At 40.2% G+C, this 6329-nt stretch overlaps 1 pseudogene; it reads right to left on the reverse strand.

Moving 5' to 3' along the window:
* Window positions 1–2178: 2178 nt before the first annotated feature.
* LOC126494203 (60S ribosomal protein L27a-like) lies at window positions 2179–2668 on the reverse strand (annotated as a pseudogene).
* Window positions 2669–6329: the final 3661 nt, after the last annotated feature.

The following is a 6329-nucleotide window of genomic DNA, read 5'->3' on the forward strand; positions in this document are numbered from 1 at the left end:
CATCTCCTTTTTTCCCAACAACTCTTCTCATGTCTCTTTTTATTTCCTTTCATATTAGTCACTTTTTTAATCATTATTGTTGTGTGTGTGTGTGTGTTTGTGTGTGTATATGTGCTGTATACAACCTACTGAATCCACTTAGTGTTGTTAGTGTGTGCATGTGTTTAGGACTAACCCTGGGGAGGTTATAAGGGACTTAACCCATTGTCTACATATTTTATGCCATGCCAAATTACTCATAGTACCTAGTATAACATATAGTATAGCATATTCTTAGGAAACAGCGACAATAGGAAGTCTCTAAGTCCTTTGCCTGCTCTTGGAACCCTTTTCCTCTTGCTGAGTTGCCCTGTCCAAACTTGATATGAGGGTTTGTGCCTAGTCTAATTGCATCTTGTTATGCCCTGTTTCATCAATACCCTGGGAAGTCTGCTTTTTCTGAAGGGAAATAGAGGAACAGTGGATCTGGGAGAGAGGTGGGGTAGAATTGGGAGGAGTGGTGGGAAGGGAGGCTGTGGTCAATATGTATTGTATAGGAGAAGAATAAATAAAAAGAAAAATGAAAAAATGAACTTCAAAAAAACAGTAAAACAAAGCAAACAAAACTGTAAGTATTTAATTCAGATGTACTGTTTCTGAAAATATTTTTTCATTTAAAGATATAATGACTGAGAGGGAAAACAGTATTTAACAAGTGGTTGCTAGATGTTCCTAAGAGGTGACTGCTTTATTTCTGTCTAATATATTTCATGCATAGTTAATTCCAGCACAAGGTTCTATTTTTTTCTTCCTTGATTAAATTTCAAAAATTGTTGAGTTTTCTTGTTACTTTCTGATATTACTCCAGAATCAAAAGGTCATTTTTTTAAAATTCAACTTAATGAAATTTACCCAGTTTTAGCTAAATTTTAGTCTCTTATGCATTTCAAGCTTTTCCATCTTTCTGCCTTGAGAAACAGAGAGAAGGAAAGGATGTAGTATGGAGTGAAGCATGCCCAGCAAATGGCCCTTGGTGCTCTCTGGCGTTCCTGGTCCGGGGCACTCTATGCCATTTCTATTGAAATGTAGACAGGAACAGGGCGTCAGTGACTCGTAGGTACCCAGAGGGACATTGTATCGGCTTTCCTGTAAGATCTTTAGCACTGATTGGCTTTGATTATCAAGAAAAAGAAAAATACTTTGAGGCCTGGTGGTGCAGGACTGAAAGTCCAGCTACTGCAGAGGCTGAGGAAGGAAGAATTTAAGCTCACAGTTCACCTAGGCTATGGAAGAAATCCACAGTCAGTCCAGCTAGCTTATCAATGCCCTTTCTCAATAATGAAAACTAAATAATAGTTGAAAAATAGCTGAGGATGTAACTCAGTGTTTAGAATATATAGGTGACTTACGTTCAATTTGCACTGCTGCTAAAAGTGAATTAAACCGAGATTGCCAACAAACAGAAAGTGAGACGGAGGAGGCACACTTACAAAACAGTCAGCTTTCAATGGCACGTTCTCTAGAGCTTTGCTCTAGGTTGATGTGGTGCTGAGACAGTGATAGAGAAAAAAGGTAACTTAGAAAACAGTATGAAAAGGAATATTTGAAATCATGCAACTCCATTGTGAGAATGATGGATATTTGCCATATAAATGTTGCTGTCACGTGTGCACATTTCAAATTAGGAAAAAAAATTCAAAAGAGTCTGTGAGCTCTAAAAATTATTCACTAGAAACAACTTGGGAGGGACTAGAATGATTGCTCAGTGGTTAAGAGAACTGGCTGCTCTTCCAGAGGTCTACTATTGATCTCCAGCATCTATATGGAGGCTTACAAGCCTCTGTAACTCCAGTTCTGGGAGATCCAATGCCCTCTTCTGGCCTCTGCAGGCACTGCACACAAGTGGTTTACAAATACACGTGCAGACAAAAATCACAGATACAAATAAAAAAAAATAAATCAGTTTATTAAGTGGAAGGCTAAATTTATCAAATACTAATGATCTTTGACTAGCTGGAAAGTTGGTATAAAAATTATAAAATTAATATTTATCATCAGTCCTGCTTTGCAAATAGCATTCTGTACCTATGAGTCTTGTTTCTCACACAAGCCCTGGAAACTATGAAAATATCAATGTAAAATGTACTATCAAATTTACATATTGCAAAATAGTAAAAAGATAGCTTTCAAATTTTTTTTTTTTTGGAAAGTGTTAGCATTTAATTGGCCTCCCTGAGTGGCTTCAAGCCACCAGAACACAGGCACCTCCAACACCCTTTATCTTCTCTTCAGCTCTTCTGCTGAAAAATTTGGCTTTCACGATGACAGGCTGCTTAGGGAGCTTTCCCTTCCCCAGAACTTTGTAGTAGCCCGATCGCACGACATCAATGATGGGAGCAACTCCGATCTTGTTCTTGGCAGCGTTGACTCGGGTCTGCTCACTGACCAGCGTCCACAGTTTATCCAGGTTGACAGTCGGGCAGAAGCTCTGGTTCCTCTTTAAGTGGTAATGCCTCATCCCAACTTTCCCGAAGTAACCTGGATGATAATTTGTCGAAGTTTATCCTGTGATGATGCATGCCTCCAGCGTTCCCGCGTCCTCCTGGATGCTTGCGGTGTTTACCGATGCGGCCATGGCGTGGCTCACGTGGCCCCGGAGTTTCCGGGTCTTCCTCAGTCTGGATGGCATGGCGGTGGCAGAAAGGAAAGAGAGCTTTCAAATTTTTAAAGATCATTTGCTCTTTATTTCTATCACTAAAATGTTATCATTGCAAAAAGGTTTTGTAGTGTTGGCCAAGCAAATCTTTAAATGTCCTCATACAGTCTTCTCTCCTAAACCTGGATTTGTTAAGATGCAGATAAGCTACTACTGAAGTCGTGCACGCTCATGAGACATAGAAACATGTATGAGCATATTTATAACTTTTATCCTCAGGACTAATGTCCACAAAGGTAAAAAATACTAGAACTCTCAAGCTGCAGATCAGAAGTGCAGACTCTGTGGTCAGGACTTCATGGGAGTTTGCCTCTGTTCGTCTGAGCTCAAGACACAGTGGCGCACAATGCCACATGCCCAAGTCATCTTCATCAGAGGTCTTTCCCCAACCTCTTGTTTGATTCCCAGAAAAGGATAAGACACTGGACTTATCCCTAGAGTGTTTGGATTAGCTAAAAACAGAGCAGAAGCTATCTATAGTGGGAACTTTTTATTACAAATGTGAATTATTCTCTGGCTGTTAATCCTGTGCTTCCCTCTAGTTTGAGGTCAGGTTCCTTGGGAGGAGCTAAAGTGGATACTGCCTCTGCCCACAGGCCATTGACTTCAGAAAAGTCCCATGAGAATATGGGAAGAGGTGATGAGAAAGCAGGGTATATGAACAGAAGAACAGAGTCTGGTGACATTGGGCAGCCTTGCAGAAACAGCCTGATAGTTAAGGAGTTTGGCTGCATCCTCAGGCCTCAGGCAATGCCCATCAGAGGAGTGCCTTCCTACTTCTGTACCCTCAGGCAGGGCTACTGGCCACTCCTGCTGATGTGGGCTCTGAGCCTCTGGGATTCAGAAGGCTGATGGCAAACCTTGCAGGGAGCTGCAGGTAAGCTGTCAGAGCAAAGCAGAACAGAGGCACACAGGCTAGAGATGTGCCAGGAGACACAGTGGAACTTGGCACATTTAATCACTTGCTATATAAATTGAGACTCTGCTGTATCACTGCTGCGGCCAGAGCATTCCTGGTGCAGACCTGATACGGCTTTTCCATGTCATTCCCACAAAGCCCACAAGTTACAGTGAGTGGTTTGATGACCAACCACCGTCAGGCCACCTCATGCCTTGCCACAAATCTTGGTTAATACCTGCACACGAGTAGATTCTCTAGATGATGCAAATGTATTTTTAACATCAAAACTGTAAGTAACACCAGGTGTGGTTACACTTGTAATCCCAGTATTCATGGAGTACAGGCAGGAAGATCAACAGTTCAAACCAGTGGGCTACAAAAACAGAGATCATGCCCCTTTAAAGACAAGAGCTGGGATTTGAGCTTAGAAGGAAAGAACCACTTGTCTAACTTGTACAATGCTCTAAAATTCATCCTTAGCATTGAAAAAGATATTTACTGTATTAAATTAAAAAAAATCTAAAACACATAATATCCTTTTGGTTCAAAGATTTGTTAGCAAAAATCAATATTGGTAGCATTCTGAGACTTCCATGCAAATATCAAGTGATACTCAGTGTTATCTTTGTGATACGCTGAGAACCTATTAAGATGCTAGAAGATACTTGATATTTACAATCCTTCTACTTTTCATATTCATTCCTGCAGTATTTTATGCCATTTCCTGACATCTCTGTAGCCTGCATCCTCACTGGTGTCCCCTTTATCTGTAATTTGCAGTCCTATAATGTCTACGTGTATATTCCACACAATATAGGATAAAAGATTATATTAGTTCTGTGCTTGAAGTTGAGGCTAATACTCTTTTACTATTTAAAAGCATTCTTTTCAAAATATCACTGCCCATAAATGTAGGAAATGCTTTGAGTGTAATGAAGTCAGGTAGATAGAAGGAGCTTGCCTGGTGTACAGCATGTGCTTCCTGGTCCAAAGTGAATTGTTGGTCCAAACCTGGATGTGGGGAAAGGTTAGATATAGCATGGGAGAAGACTGTGAGTTGAATGCTAGGTAGGTAGCATCCTGACAGAAGCCGAGAGATCATTTGTGGCACAGTCAGGAGAAGTTAGTTTAGGCAGGAATACTTGGTGTGCGACCCAGGTTAAATATGGTTGATTGGGATAAAGTGTGGAAGGGGAGGTCAAGGAGATTCTAAAATCTAGAACCTGGAGAAGGAAGTGGGAAATATGGATGAGTAAAGAGGGTGAATGCAGCACAGGAGGGGCCTGGAAGGGGTGTTAGGTCATGAATGATTTCTGATGTGTTTTTTGAATTTATATTGCAGGGTTTTTTTATGAGAATTTTCGCTTCAGTGTTCATCAGAAAGATTAGCCTACACTCTTCTTTTGTTGGTTAATCTTTGACTAGTTTTATTTTGTACAATACTGGTTTCATAAGGCAAACTGGTCAAATCCACCCCTTTATAGTATATGAAATAATTTGAGGAAAGTCATGTTAGTTCTTCTTTAACGTTCTGGTAGAATTTAGCAGTAAAATCCATCGATGCCTGGGTTTGTCTGCTTGTTTGTTTGGGAGGTTTTTTAAATTGCCTTTTCCATTTCACTGCTTGTTACAAATGTGTTTAGGTTCTTTAAATTCTCTGTATTTAATATTGATAGTTCTTATGTATATATGCATTTATCTTTCTCTTTGGATTTTTCCAACTCATTGAGCCATATGTATTAAAGGAATGCCCTAATGATCTTCTAAATTTTGTTGGGAGCTGTTGTAATGTCTCATTTGTGTGTGTGTGTGTGTGTGTGTGTGTGTGTTTGTACCTGCCTTCCTCACTTTGTACATTCTCTCTTTTTTTTTGGTTATTTGGCTAAGGATTTGCAAATTTTGTTTATCTTTTTGAAGAACTAACCTGATTTATACATTTCATTACTTTCTGACTTCAATTTTTTTCTATCATCTTGTTTGAAGTTTGGGTTTCTTCCTTTTTTATAAACCAGGAAAGAATAAGGCCTGAGAGCATCCTGTCACACTCACAGGTCACAGCAGCACGTAATATAAAGATGGGGGCAGGGTTTTGATTTGGGATTATGTCACTCCACTTTACAAGCTGATATGTGTTTTATTTATCAGGTACATACACACAGGAACACAGGCACACACAACACACACACACACATACACTTCCCAATTCTCCTTCATTTAAATTTCTAGGTCTATTATAGATAGCAATGGATGGGAATCGTTGTGTATAGAGTCTCTGGAGATTTTAGGTGTGACAATGATCTTTTTCATTGGGTCATTCACACATAAATGAGGGTGTCTAGTGTGGAACCACCATTTGCCTCACTGATTCCTTTTTGATTCCTTTACAAGATTGATTCCTAAGTTGCATGACAGCAGCTCATCATCCCTCTCTCAGCCCCATGTGCATCTCTCGGGAACCATAAACAGGTGGACAGTGGGATGCAAGCTCATCTCTACTGTATGCCCTCTAAGAACTGTGTGTCCCCTAAGGTCATGTTACTTGTGATATGCACGTGTGAGTGTGAAGCTCCATATCCTCAGTGCTCCATTCTCCTTGCACACATGCCTTGGGACAGCAACAACTCAGAAGGAGCTGGGGAAGACTTTTATTGAGAAAAGTGTGAGCAATGCTACACAGCGGTGCATTTCAAGAGCAGTAGAAGAAATCAACAAGGAATTAACCACTTAGGTGTG

This window comes from Alexandromys fortis, unplaced genomic scaffold, assembly GCF_014885135.2.
Source record: "Alexandromys fortis isolate MF-2015 unplaced genomic scaffold, M_Fortis_MF-2015_v1.1 scaffold_383, whole genome shotgun sequence".
NCBI classification, from domain to species: domain Eukaryota; kingdom Metazoa; phylum Chordata; class Mammalia; order Rodentia; family Cricetidae; genus Alexandromys; species Alexandromys fortis.